Source organism: Ovis aries, chromosome 12 (assembly GCF_016772045.2).
Source record: "Ovis aries strain OAR_USU_Benz2616 breed Rambouillet chromosome 12, ARS-UI_Ramb_v3.0, whole genome shotgun sequence".
Taxonomy (NCBI): Eukaryota; Metazoa; Chordata; class Mammalia; order Artiodactyla; family Bovidae; genus Ovis; species Ovis aries.
In genome coordinates, this window is record NC_056065.1 from 21,789,129 (window position 1) to 21,804,350 (window position 15,222).

Here is a 15,222-nt window from a genome sequence, read left to right on the forward strand (position 1 = left end):
CTTAAGGATCTGACTGCATTTTGGTATGGAGAGTTCTGTAGCAAGGGAATATCTGAGGCTCAAACTGTGCACACAGATGCGCACATTGGAACTCAGTTTTAAACCAATGTTCAGGGCCTTGTCCTCTTTCCTATTGCCAAACTAGTTTCCTTAAGTGTGGCCTTTGGGGTTGGATAGTGTATGTTCATCACATTTACAAACCCCCACCTGAAAATTATTTTGTTATTGTACTCAGCCTGTTGGCATTACTTTGCCAACAAAGGTATGTCTCATCAAAGCTATGGTTTTTCCAGTAGTCACATATGGATGTGAGAGTTGGACTATAAAGAAAGCTGAGTGCTGAAGAATTGATGCTTTTGAACTGTGGTGTTGGAGAAGACTCTTGACAGTCCCTTGCACTGCAAGGAGATCCAACCAGTTCACCCTAAAGGAAATCAGTCCTCAATATTCATTGGAAGGACTGATGCTGAAGCTGAAACACCAATACTTTGGCCATCTGATGCAAAGCACTGACTCATTGGAAAAGACCCTAACGCTGGGAATGATTGAAGGCAGGAGGAGAAGGGGACGACAGAGGATGAGATAGTTGGATGGCATCACTGACTCAATGGACATAAGTTCGAGTAATCTCCAGGAGCTGGTGATGGACAGGGAGGCCTGGCATGCTGCATGCAGTTCATAGGGTCGCAAAGAGTTGGGCACGACTGAGCTAAACTGTGGCACAAATGCCAGACCTCTCTTGTACCTTAGCCTGGCTTGGTTTGTGGGAGGCCTGAGGTCCTTGGAAGGAAGAGCAGTCATTGTTTGAATGGATCACAACAGAGCACAGAGGAAAGGAGCTCAGTAAACAGGCAGAACTGGCCCATTGCAGGAGGAGTGGAATTGTGGAGCAGTCCCAGAGAGGGTGGGGGTGGGGGAGCTATTTTGCAGTGGAAACAGCCAAATGGACTGACAGAGTTCATTCAGGAGCCAGTGAGAAGGTGTAACTGAAGCGCCGGCAAGTGATGCCTAGGATTGAAGGTGTGGAATTGGACTGAAGCTGCCCAAAACAACAGTGATGTTTACTTTATTTCTCTTGGAGAGGTAACAGGGTCAAGACTTACACATTCTATAAGAACGATTTTGCCATTTTAAACAAATCAACACTCACAAATCATATCCCTCTCTGCCCCGTGGTTCATCTGCCCCATGTAATCCTTTGGTTACAGAAAGCACTTCAGAACAAAAAATGCAGGCTGGCTGTAAAGCTTCTTTCACCAAGGCCCAGCCTCGGGGCTAAAATAGAGAGTTCTGCCAGCCATCAAACTTAACAGCCTTTAAACATGTGCAACATTTCTCTAAGCAAATTGGTTCCTTAATATGGTAAAATGTGCGGCACCCAAGGGGAAATGCTGGTGATCTCATAGCCCAAAACTGATGGAGTCACAGCACTGTATTCCTGAAAAGCACTCATACTTTCCACTTTGATAAAACCAGAAGCACATACGAGAGTCAGTAGGTTTTGACATCCATTGTTTATTCTCAGTGAACTTTTCCTCCTATACAGCACAGCACAGTGGTTTAATTCAGGGCTTATGAGATTTTTTTTTTTAATATAAACCATTCAAATTTTTTCTATATTAATCAGTGGTTTCTAAAGATCCACAGGGATAAATAAACCCTGCAAGCTGGCAGGGACTTTTCATGGCATAACCACTGGTAGTTATAAACAGTAAACAAAACATAGTAACCATTTTAAGCACAAGAGATTGCTGTATCACAGGGGGCATAAATCATTAGCTTAATAATTTCAGCAGCAGTGTCTCTAAAGCAAAATTAAGCCAACAGTTCCCCCTGTGGCAATAATGAAGTACTGTCATATGAAAAGAGAAAAACAACCCAGAGAAGGCACGATTGTGCCTTGGCTATGACTGAAAATCCAAGTTCAACAAATAACTGTAGAACTCTTGTCTCCGTGCCACTCTTTTGAGAGGTGGGAAGAGGGTTGCCTCCAAACCCCAAGACCATCCTTGTAGACATTTTGACAAGCACAAGCGTTCAAATGGGTCCAAGGCCCCCATGGCTAGCATATGCCGGAGTTAGGGCATGAAAGCGATGACATATTACAATTGAGAAGATGACAAATTTCTCTCAGCTGTATAGGCAGACATTATTCAGATTTCAAGAGAGCCAAAAGAATGAGAGGCCCAGGACAGGAGAGATGACAAAGCTCCCCTTCTCGGGGGCTCGCAAGCTAAATGGTCAACAATCTGATAGAAAACACTGCAATTTTCAGTCAGGCCATCGGACCCAGCCAGAAGAGTAGAACTGACCTGTCTTTCCCATGAATTTCACCAAGCGCCAAAGTTCATTAAAAAAAAAAAAAAAAGTGTCAATAGTTTGTTCATTCTGGTTAAGGGCCCTTGACAATAGGACATTTCCAGGCAAAAGGAGTTCAGGGAGACCGTCTTGATCTCTGCCGTGTTGAGTCAATATTACAGAATCTTCCTTTTTTCACCCTGATTTCTTCATCTCTTTCATGAAATCAATATAGTCTTGTCATTATCCTTACAAAAGAAAGTTTTGATTGGACACGATTCTTTTTCTCCCCTCAACTATACCACTTCTTTAATAGAGCATATTACCTACTAACAATAGTCCCTGTTTTTAGAGTACCTATTATGGACAAAATTACCTCTTAAAGCATGTCTTTGGTTTTAAAAATATGTGATTCAATCAAGCAGAAACTGTATTATTTGCACAAAGCTGACTTCCAGTTTGACTACCTTTTCCTTTATTGCCTATCTTCCTCTGTAGAATGTAAGCTTCAGGATATTGCTTTGGGTCACTGCTGTATCTGCATGACCTAGAACAGCAGAGTGCCTGGCCTGGCGCAGAGCAAGGGAGGCACTGAAGAAATGTTAGATGAGAGAGAAAAAAAATGGAGTAAATTTTTTTTCTCCATTAGACAATGGGGAAGAAAACTAACACTAGAGTTACGTAATACTTGAAGTCAAGAATGTCAAGTCATCCCTTAAGCCCTCCCCTTTCTGATGGTGACTTGCCTGTAACCCTGTGAGCTCTGAGCACTTATGCACCCCTGGCCCTAACTGCTCCAAAGGTCAGTGTTTCTGTTCTACTCAAAAATCCCCTCAAGTGTTTCTGAACCCAGTCTAAAATCCTAGCCCTTCCTCCCAACTGAACTATTTGCTTGAAAGTTTGGCTTAAGAATCTAAGGTCTGACCTGGAAATAAATGCTGATTACTCGTGATCTTGTGGCCAAACCGAAAGGCCAAAGGTCTTTTCCCTTTCTACTACTGTGAATTCAAAGTGGTATTTTGGCCAAACAAAACATTCTATTATGCACTATAAGGGGCATGTAAGTCAAAACCTCTGGCCTTAGGAATAAGTTAAACTGGTCATAGAGATCCTTGGGAAAAAAAAAAAAAAAAAAGCTTCTGTGGCTTCATTTCTGATGATATGTTTGTTTTGTCCTAAGTTTGATCTTAGAATTCATTTTTAAATATCATGTTGTGTAGGTCTATGTTGCATTATTCTTATATTTCTGCTGCCATTATATATTTAAACTTATTTAAATTTCCTTTTTAAGGCTTCCCTGGTGGCTCAGAGGGTAAAGAATCTGCTTGTAATGTGGGAAATCCTGGTTTGATCCCTGAGTTGGGAAGAACCCCTGGAGAAGAAAATGGCAACCCACTCCAGTATTCTTGCCTGGAGAATTCCATGGACAGAAGAGTCTGGCTCAGAAAGTAGGATTTAAAGAACTAGTTAAAATTAATTTGAAAAATTAATTATGCAAGCATTTCTAACATATAGTTCTGTCACTAGAATCTAACCATTTGAATCCACTAAGGCAATGAGCAGTAGCTCTTTCCCATCTTTTCACAAGCTCCCTATTAGTTGAATGTGCAGAGCTCTTTTATGACTTATTTCTACTGAAACCTGTGTTTCAGTATGATTTCAACTGAATAAAAATATCTGGGGGGAGTGTGGGAAGACTGATATTTGCCTTAACCCCACGTACCCTTTAGTGATGGCCCTGATGACAACACACATCTGGATGTTTTGAATCATACCAATGATTGATTCGATTTTTCCACTCTTCACCTAGACTTTTGGCATTGCACAGACAGAGCTGTATCATTTTGGGCTTTAGTCTGTAGCTTGCTTGCAGCTGCATGCTTTGCACTACACTCTGCTTCACCATTCTTCTTGGCTACACTTAGCCCGGCCTCTGAATGTTTCCGCCCCCTCTCCCCTTCCATATGTCATCCCAGCCTAACTGAGCATCAAGCCTCTTCTGCTCCCTGTCCAAGACACACTTCTTTCTTGAATCCTTGAACCCAGTCATAAGTCACTGGGTGTCAAAGTATTCCTTTATAGCTTTATAGGAGATTGCAATGGGTAAGGCATGATCAGAAATGCCCACTCCCCTAATCTAGCAGTCAAAAGTGTTTATCGAGCGCTTCCTTTATGTTTAACGTATAGCCAGGTCCTGAATTCTGAGGGCCTAACTTATGAATTTCCACTCTCTAATCCTACCTCCTCTCCCAGTGTGAGCTGCATGGAACAATTCAATTTCATTTAGCCAAAGCTGACTTCAATGTCTGTTTCTTGAAAGGCATACTGCAAAGATGCCTCAGGGGTTACAAAGATAAATTGCATATATCCACTGACCTCAGACCAATTTCGTAATACATATAAATGGGATTCAAAATTATGAAAAACTTGAAACTGCGGGATTAAAAAAAGGATTGTGCCGAATTTGAACCAATGAGAAATTCAATTTACTTATTTCTTGAAAAATTGCCCAATTTGAAGACTGAGTTAATTGCAAACTGTGTTTCTGTGATTGCCATCACCTATAGCACTAGTGAAAAGGAACACAAGCCCTCCTTTGTCAGTATTATGAGAACTCTTGGTTACTTGTATTTGAATTTCTGAAAGTGAGCTTTGGTTTTATAACCTAAGCAAACACTGTTATTATCATTTCAAATCTCATTTTTTATAGCCTTTCACAGTGTTATCCAACTTCATTAAGTGGTGCTGCCAAAGCTAGTGCTGAAAACAAACCAAAAATCAATAACTTTGGAATAGAAGTAAGATGGGATAACCACTAGAAGGAGAACAAACAATCACCAACATTAATTCTGGAAAGAGCCCTCAGCAAAATAATAAAGGAAATGTAAAAAACAACTTCAAAGCAAACATACACTAAAATAATTATGAATTTTTATAAGTTCCAAAATGCGTGCTCCCTTTGGGAAAATTTGTTTTGAATTATTTGAGTTGTAAGTTATATGAAGTCTCCAGGAATAACATTTCTCTTATATGAAAAGCAAGTGCCCTGTACTTAAATTTTATTTCCCACTGCTCTCCCTTACAATCCCTACAGTTTAGTTAGCAAAGTCTCTTTATTATTCCACACAGCCTCTGCCAAGGAAACCAGTATTATTCCTTTCACTATTTCTTTTATTATTTTTATGATGCTCCTCTTCCTGTTTTAAATATCTTCACTCTTCCTACCCACTAATCCAAATATATGGCCCCACTTCAAAGGCCCAATCAAACTCCACCTCATCGGCAAAGTTCTACCTGACTTAGGAGAGTCATAGGATTTTATAGTTGGAATGGATCTTAGAGATTATCTAGTTCAAATATTTTCCAACTGTGCAAAAGAAAGACACTTAGGAACATTTCAAAAGAGAGTCAGAAATGGAAAGAGCAGTTTAAGTGGGCAGCAGACCCTAGGGCCCTCACCCTCTTTCATCTAACACTGCTTTCATCATATCAATTGTTTCACCTTTCCAAGAAAGAAATTATATGAACAATAAATTCTGGAGATTTGGGGAGGTAAAACTCATGGTCCAAAATGATAAATAAACCAAGGCTGCCCACTGAATGTTTTATCCTGGTTTACAAACAGTCTAGGACAAAACTAGGCTAAAATTCTAGGATCTTTGAACTTCCAGCCTAGCTACACTGATTTACTTTATCACTAGAATTTCCTGCTAATGACTTGATGGGGCCTTTTGTTACTTACACATTTGTGGTTTGTCTGTCCAATAACACTGAGTGAGGCTGCCTCATGTCAAGGTATAATTTTTATTCTTCCATTCTTCTCTTAGAAGAGCTCTAGGTTCAGAAAATACATTTGCTCTGTCTTTCCTTTCCAGAAGCATAGACATTAATGTCAGGATGTTGACTAAAATGCCATTAACTCCGTCCTTTATAGAAATTTTTCTATTTCCAAACTTAATGTATTAGAGTTGGCATAAACGGTGTTCAGTAGAGCCTTTCTTTCATTAAAAAACAATAATGGATATCTCTAGACTCAGATGTTTAAGCTCGTGTTTATAAATCTAGGCTTAATCAGTTAAACGCCTTGTTCCAAATGCACTGTTTTTAACCTTTGAATGTCATATTGGTGACCTTTTACAATTGCAGTATGACATATTAACAAGAAAAATTGACCTCTACTCTTCTAATTTTCTTTTTAATTTTTAAATAATTTGAATATTTCCTCTATTCTTGATCCATTGTAAACTCCCTCTTCAGCTTGTCTTTTCTGAAAACTCTTGAAAGGATGCTCCGCACATGCTATCTTTTCTTGCTCCGCAGCTCCATTTCAGGTTCTACACTTGCTCAATCATTAAGTCATGTCTGACTGTTTGTGACCTCATGGACTATATGACAGGCTCCTCTGTTCTCCATTATCTCCAAGTCTGCTCAAATTCACGTCCATTGAGTCGGTGATGCTATCTAACCATCTCATCCTCTGTTGCCCCCTTCTTCTTTTGCCTTTAATCTTTCCTCGCATTAGGGTCTTTTCTAATATGTTGACTCTGCATCAGGTGGCCAAAGTTTTGGAGCTTCAGCATTCACTCCTTCCAATAAATATTCCAGACTGATTTCCTTTAGGATTTACTGGTTTTATCTCCCTGCAGTCCAAGTTACTCTCAAGAGTCTTCTCCAGCACCACAATTCAAAAGCATCAATTCTTCAGCTCAACCAACTCTCACATTCATACACAACTACTGGAAAAACCATGCCTTTGACTATACGAACCTTTGTCAGCCAAGTAATGTCTCTGCTTTTTAATATGTTGTCTAGGTCTTTCATAGCTTTTCATCCAAGGAGCAAGCATCTTTTAATTTCATGGCTGCAGTCACCATCCACAGTGATTTTGGAGCCCAAGAAAACAAAATGTCACTTTTTCACTTTTTCCCCTTCTATTTGCCATGAAGTGATAGGACCAGATGCCATGATCTTAGTTTTATGAATGTTGCATTTTCAATCGGCTTTTTCACTCTCCTTTTTTACCTTCATCAAGGGACTTTTTAGTTCTATACTGTTTATCTCATAAGTTCTATTGTTACATCTCTCTTCTTTCTCTGTACACTCTATTTCCTTCCCTTGAACATGTTAGACTCCCAAATCTGCTTTTCTAGGAATGCCTTTTCATCACTGCCTTTATATTAGAGCAAACAGAGCCCTCTCCTGAAATTCAAACTGTAGACACCTGCTCTGCCCTTCATGAGCCTAGCAGCTGGCAAGCCCAAGAGGTTGTGCTCATCTGGAGCCTACATCCTTCCATCAAAACCACACTTGGGTACCCAGGATCTCAGAGTTCTTACTTGAATCTCACTGAGTCTTTTCTTGTTGAATCTGAGTTATATTAATACTTCTGATGTGTAAAATGTATTCGAGATGCTGGAGGTGGCCAGGGAGTGGGTGATGGTGAGAAGGGGCAATTCCAGGCAACAGGAATGTAGACAGGGCTTACGCCTGCAAGTTGGGGCTTCCCAGAAGTGCACTTGAGACCTGTTCCAGGGTTGGAAGAAAAAGGGGAAGCTCTTTCTTAGCTAGTCTCCAACATTTTAGTACAGAATTCTAATTCAAACCTGGCCTTCAAGGTTGATATGAAGGCAATTTTGTCATGGTAGGAGGGTAGACTACATTTCATTTAGCAATTCTGACTTGATTTCTAGCTTTTAAATATTTAGCATATGTTATGTGGTCTTTCATGTTTGCTTTTACCTGAGGACCCACAAGTCTTAGGGAAAGACATGCATGGTTTTTTTTGTTTGTTTGTTTTTGTTTTTTTTTTTTTATCTAAAGTCAACATGAATTTCTGACTTCATACTGGTCTTTTTTAAAGATGCACATGAAACTTAGAATATCAAAAGCTAAGTCAATATCTTCCTTCTCATCTTATACCTGCCTGTCCATGTTTGTGGATGGCTTCATCACTTTTCTTAGTTAATAGCTTCATCATCCACATAGTCACTAGCTAAAGGTCTTAGAATCATTTTCAACCTTTCTCTTACCTAACCTTCAGGATTCAATCAGAGATAAGATATATCCCATGTCAAATATCTGACTTCATCTTTCTCCAAGCCTGTGAGACAGTTCATTTTACTGGTCATTTAACTGCTCTAATTCTGTCCTTCCCTCTTTAATCCACTAATCACATTTCTACCAGAATCAGCATGTTCACTTCATCACCTTATCCCCCATCCCTGCCCCATTTTCTACAGAAAACAAATCCATTTTAGTTTTAAGATCTTCACAGTCTGACCCCTGCCTACCCTTCCAACCTTACTGACTTCCAACAATCTTTCTTGTCTCTTAGCCTTCATATTCTCTATACAGTCATACACATATGCTTTACAATCTAGTCAGTCGGACTACTGACTAATTCCAGATGATTTGCTCATTTATAAATCTGTCATATGCATGTACATTTCACATACATGTCCATTTACTTAAGCTACTCCTTCTGTCTTCACTGCTTCCTTCCTCCTTCGACTTCTGTAAACATCCAATTAATTACTCCATTGCCATTCACTCTATGAAGCTTCTACAACAACTCTACCAAAATTACTCTGTATTTTATGCTCACTTAACATTATTTATACCACAATTACAATGCTTCCATGTTTTGCAAGTTATGAATGGGCACCTTTCTGTCCCTTAAATACAAATTCCATTTATGCAGGGAATAGTCAGCACTCAATTTCTGTATATTCTTCATTCCTTGTGTATTATCTTCTTGCCTTGCATGCTATGTCTCCTGTCTCCTACACAGTAAGTGCTTTGTAAATATTTGTTTAATTTCTAAGCCAGATTTAGACAGAGATTGGTTTTAACAGAAATACAAAGCACACCATACATCAGATTCAGGGAAAGAGGACTATCAGGATGCCTTTGTTCTATTCCAATCTACTGTGCAACCTTCAAACATTGACTTTGTCACAAGATTCTAAGATTTCGCTCTCCAGAAGGGGTTTCACAAGTGCTGTGTCTGCAAAGCTTGTTGAGGAGTTCTGAGGAAAGGTATCATGGAGCTGCAAGCATTATTACAGAGAGGTTCAGTGTTCAATCCAGCACCAGCCACCTGTGGAGCCCCGGGTTTCCAAAGATGACTTGCACACTTCAGCCACAGATTCCCCCAAATCACTTACGACTCTGCACATGAAGCTGCTTGTCTGAAGGCCATCTGGATATGCAGAGTTTTCCATCCCAAATGCTTCTAATATTTTTAATCACCTGCTCTGGCATAAATGTGGTTGCATTTCATGTTTATAGCATTTCTCCCGGGCAGTTTATGAATCTGTTTCTGGCACTTTCCCTCAAATCATCTTGGGAATCACAGAATGAAGGTAGGCAGTCAAAAATTCAAGTCAGGCTGTTTAATTTTCTGCCTGGGGATTTCCATATCCATTTGGTTGGTAGTGAACACCCTGGTGGCTCGGATGGTAAAGGGTCTGCCTACAACACGGGAGACCTGGGTTCGATCCCTGGGTTGGGAAGATCTCCTGGAGAAGGAAATGGCAACCCACTCCAGTATTCTTGCCTGGAAAATCCCACGGATGGAGGAACCTGGTAGGCTACAGTCTATGGGGTTGCAAAGAGTCGGACACAACTGAGTGACTTACCTTTGGTTGGTAGAATTGTGACAATAAAATGCTGTCATTTTACTCAACCAATATGCAAATGAAAACCACTTGAGTCTATCAAGTATCTGTTATGCTCCGAGCCCGTATCTCCGAACCGACCGAGAGAGAGAGCAAGTCCACCACGGTACTGCAAGGGCAAGAAGGGAGTTTATCTCTAGCGTGCCTCTTCCCACACAAGGGAATCCAACAAGAGCCCTGAACAAAGGAGTATGGCGGCTTATATACAGGCAGTTCTTTGTCTCAGTTACAGGAGTAGCTGGCGTTACATGATTGGCCAGGCAGGATGAGCGCATATCCTGTCTCTTTCTGGTAAACATGACTCAGGTCCTAGAGCCCGTCGTTTGGTCCCTAACATTCCCCCCTGTCCTTAGATCATATAGAGGAATCTTTCTCTCGGTCTTGAGACACAGTTTGATATTGTTGTCGAAGCACAAACAGCTGTACTGTATTTATGCATTTTTTTGCAAAGGCTACAAGTCTATTGATAATACATGGGCCAAAGGTAAGCATTAGTAAAAGTATTACCAGGGGTCCCAGCAAGATGGAGATTAGGGTGGTCAATCAAGGGGATTGTTGAAACCAAGACTCAAACCATCCCTGTTGAGCCTCACGTTTTCGTTTATGTTGGGCTAGTCTCTCTCTTATTTTGGCCATAGATTTTTAAACAATTTTTGTGTGATCAGCATAAAAACAACACTCTTTTTTTTTTTTTTTAAGGCAGCACAGAGTACCCCCTGTATCTCCCCACAGATCTTTTAGTTATGCCTGGGCGCACCTGGACATGCCCAGAATGCATGATTTTGGAGCTTGCCCCTCTTCCAGGGTATATTTACCACCGGCTTAAGGTCAAAGTATAAGTCTGGCCACCATGTGTTTGGTGGATGTATTGCGGTGGTGGAGTTAAGCACCTCACGTGTTAGTCTATTTTGCAGCTTTCAGGTGATTTTGACGGGTTGGTGCGGGTTCACGCTGGCAGCTCCGGAGCAGAGTAACTGGGTCATCTACAAGATGGCCCAGCCGAGTTGTCCTGGTCCTGTTGGCGCCTTCGAAGCTTTAGCCTCAAGGGGTTGGACGGGTGCAGAGATGCTTTCCATTTTTTTTTAGCGTCTTTTTGCTCTGCTGAAGCAGCTGGGCGTACGTGGTTGCAATGCACCCAAGGCCCGATACCGTCGACCTTTAGGGCAGTTGGGGTGGTAAGTAGAACAACATAAGGACCCTTTTATTTGGGTTCTAGTGCCTTGGTTTGGTGCCTTTTGACCCATACCCAGTCTCCTGGGCCAATGTCATGTGAGGGAATAGTTCTCTTATTTTGACCCACATGTATTTTCCGGAGCAGTTTTCAGACATGAGAGTGCACCTTGCTTAAGGCCATCAAGGCCTCTTGGAATTGTCCCAACGTGGGAGGCGGTAGTTTTTTTCCTTTAAATATTGGACATACAGGGGGAGGTCTCCCATACAGAATTTCAAATGGGGTCAGATTAAGTTGATAAGGAGTATTACGCACACGGAAGAGGGTGAAGGGAAGGAGGGTCACCCATTCCCTCCAGTCTCTATAGCCAATTTAGTTAAAGTCTTTTTAGGGTCCAATTTATTTTTTTTTACTTGCCCTGAGCTCTATGGACTGTATTTACAATGTAACTTTTATTTAGTCCCCAGGGCTAGGGCAAGGCTCTGAACTATCTGACTCACAAAAGCAGGTCCATTATCAGAGCCGATGGTCACTGGCAGGCCAAACCTGGGAACTATTTTTTTTTTAATCTTTTTTGCCACTATCATCGCGGTTTTTTCTTTTGTAGGAAAAGCTTTCACCCACCCTGAGAAGGTATCTACCAACACTAACAAGTACCGGTAACCATACTTGCCTGGCCTTACCTCAGTGAAATCTATTTCCCAGTGTTGCCCTGGTCCTTCTCCCCGATACCTCAGTCCTGCATGTTGTCCTTTTCCTGGCCTCATCTGTTGACACGCCTTACAAGCATGCACTATGTTCTTTACAGTTGTCTGGTGCTGGGGAAATCGCAGGCCTGCAGTTTGAAAGAGCATCAGAGTCTTTTTTTTTTCCCAGATGAGTAGACAAGTGCAAATGCTCACATAGTTGCCGTCCCAACTGAGCAGGGAGTATCAAGTAGCCATCTGAGTCTCGGTACCATCCATCTTCATCTTTTTGAAGGTTGGTGTGTTTTTGGATCCAAGCAAGGTCTGTGGATGAATACTCAGGGGTTGGGGGCAGAGTTCCCATACCTGGAGGTGGAAGTTCGATCACCAACACAGGGGTGATGAAATCTTCATCAGCTACTTTTTGAGCTGCCAGGTCTGCGGCACGATTCCCTCGTGCCGTGGGGCTGTCACCCTTCTGATGTCCAGGTACGTGTACTATTGACACAGCCCGAGGCATCTGTACAGCCTCTAAAAGTCTACGGATTTCAGGCAAGTTTTTAATTTCTTTTCCTTCAGCTGTCAAAAACCCCCGTTCCCGATATATTGGGCCCAGGATGTGTACTGTGCCAAAAGCATAGCGACTGTCAGTGAAAATAGTTATTTTTTTTCTTTTGGCTCTCTCTAATGCTTGAATCAGGGCAATTAACTCTGCCTTTTGTGTTGAGGTATCCGGGGGAAGGGCCTCTGCCCATATCGTCTGTCCAGAGTCATCTACTACTGCGGCTCCCGCCCGTCTCTGTCCATCTTTTACATAACTGCTGCCATCTGTGAACCATTTTAGCTCACTGTTATCCAGTGGAGTATCGGTTAAGTCCTTTCACATTGCTGTTACCCCGGCCAGTATCTCATCACAATCATGGAGGGGGCTATTTTCCCCCAGATTGGGCAAAAGAGTGGCCGGATTTAGAGTGCAGGGTGTTTGGAAATGAATCTGTGGGGTGTCAAGTAGCAAGGCCTGGTAGTGCGTCAAGCAGGCATTAGAGATCTATTTACCTGGGGGTTGCTTTAAAACTTTCTCTATGGCATGAGGAGTGTAGACCAAGAGTCTCTGTCCATAAGTCAGTTTATTAGCATCGTGGACTGAGTGTGGTGGCCGCGATGATACGGAGGCAAGGTGGCCATCCAGCTGCCACTGGGTCCAGTCTCTTGGAAAGGTAAGCTACAGGTCGCTTCCATGGTCCCCATCTCTGTGTTAGTACCCCTTTTTTTATCTCCTGCTTTTTATCTACAAATAATTGGAAAGGCTTAGATGGATCAGGGAGGGCAAGGGCAGGAGCTTCTAGCAAGGCTCGCCTGAGCTCTTGGAAGGCCTTTTTCATTGGCTCAGTCCATTTTTAGTCCTTGTTTTCCTTGGTCCCTTTATATAGGGGCCTGGCCTTTTCTGCAAACCCCAAGATCCATAACCGGCAATATCCCACCGTTCCCAGAAATTTTCTCACTTGTCTAGGGTTAGCCGGCTCAGGGATCTGGAGGATGGTTTCTTTTATAGCCTGTGTTAGCCACCTCTGGCCCTGTTTTATCTTATAACCGAGGTATGTAACTTCTTGCTTGGCAATCTGGGCCTTTTTGGCACCGGCCCTGTAACCTAAAGTCCCCAAGGTTTGGAGAAGGTCACCTGTTGCCTCTTGGCACTCTTTCTGTAGCCGCTGCCAGCATAAGGTCATCAACATATTGTAATAAAACAATGGTAGGGTGTTCAACCCGATACTCATGGAGGTCTTTGTCCAGGGCCTCATTAAATAACGTGGGCGAGTTTTTGAAACCCTGTGGTAAGCGAGTCCATGTCAGCTGCACAGGGGTCTGAACACCATCTTCCTGCCATTCGAAGGCAAAGATCTCTTGGCTTGAGGGGGCAAGAGGCAAACTGAAAAAGGCATCTTTTAAATCTAAAACAGTGTACCAAATGTAGTTTGGAGGCAAGTTGCTTAGCAATGTATAAGGGTTAGGAACCATAGGATGAATATCATTCACCCGTTTGTTGACTTCTCGTAGATCTTGAACCGGTCTAAAATCAGTTCCCCCAGGCTTTTTCACAGGCAACAGGGAAGTGTTCTATGGGGACCGGCACCTTTTTAGGACCCCAGCATCTATGAGGCGTTGTATATGAGCAGTAATTCCTTGCCGAGCCTCTTGACTCATGGGATACTGCCGTACCCTCACCAGGGAAGCACTGGCTTTCAGTTCCACAATGATAGGGGACCTCTGTTTGGCCAGTCCCATTCCTGCTGTTTTAGCCCAGGCCTGAGGGTATCTTTGAACCCATGGTTGTACTTCGGGGCTTATTGTCACTGGGGCCTCTGGCAAGTAGAGTCTGTATTCATCTTTTAATGCCAGACACAGGACCTGAAGAGGATGCCCGGTCCCATCTAAAACCGACACTTGTCCGTGGTCGAAATGAATTTGGGCGTTTACTTTAGACAGTAAATCTCTTCTCAACAAGGGCGCTGGACACTCAGGTATCACCAGGAAAGAATGGGTTACCTGGTGGGCCCCCAAGTTCACATGCCGTTTTGTAGTCCATCCATATCGTTTAGTCCCGGTTGCTCCCTGCACCCAGCTACTTTTCTTAGACATGGGTCCATCTTTTTGGTTTAAGACTGAGTATTGGGCTCCTGTGTCCACCATGAAGCCAACCGGTTTTCCCTCCACGTTTATAGTTACCCAGGACTCGGGGAGGGGCTTTGAGCCCTGACCCCCCTAGTCGCCATCTTCACCCACGTAGAGGATATGACTGTCTGGAGAGGGAGTCTTGTTCTTGGGGTTCTTGGGCCCCTCTTTTAGATTTTTCTTGGGGCATTTATCTTTCCAATGTCCAAACTCTTTACAAAACGCACATTGGTTTTTCTCAAGCTTACACCTGTCGTTTTTTCTTCAGTTTTTGAGTCCAATTTTTTCCCTTTCTGGAACCTGTTTTTGTTTTCAACCCCAGCAAAAAATATCTGGGCCAGCTCTTTTTGATTTTTACGGTTTTCTTCAGCTCTAAATTTTCTTTCTTTTTTTTTAATGCGGTCCTCTCTCTCTTTTGGGGTCTCTCTATGATTAAAAACTCTCGGCTGCCCTCACTAGATCTTGCAAAGATTGTTCATTTAACCTCTCTATCTTTTGTAACTTTTTTTTAATATTGGGGGCTGCTTGATTTACAAATGCTAACATAACTGCTGCTCGTGACTCATCTGCCTGTGGGTCCATAGGGGTATACTGTCTAAAAGCTTCCATTATCCTTTCCAGGAAGGCTGCTGGGCTCTCATTTGGCTCTTGTCTCACTGAATTTATTTTGGCCCAATTAGTTGGCTTTTGGCGGCTGCTCTAAGGCCAGCCATGAGAG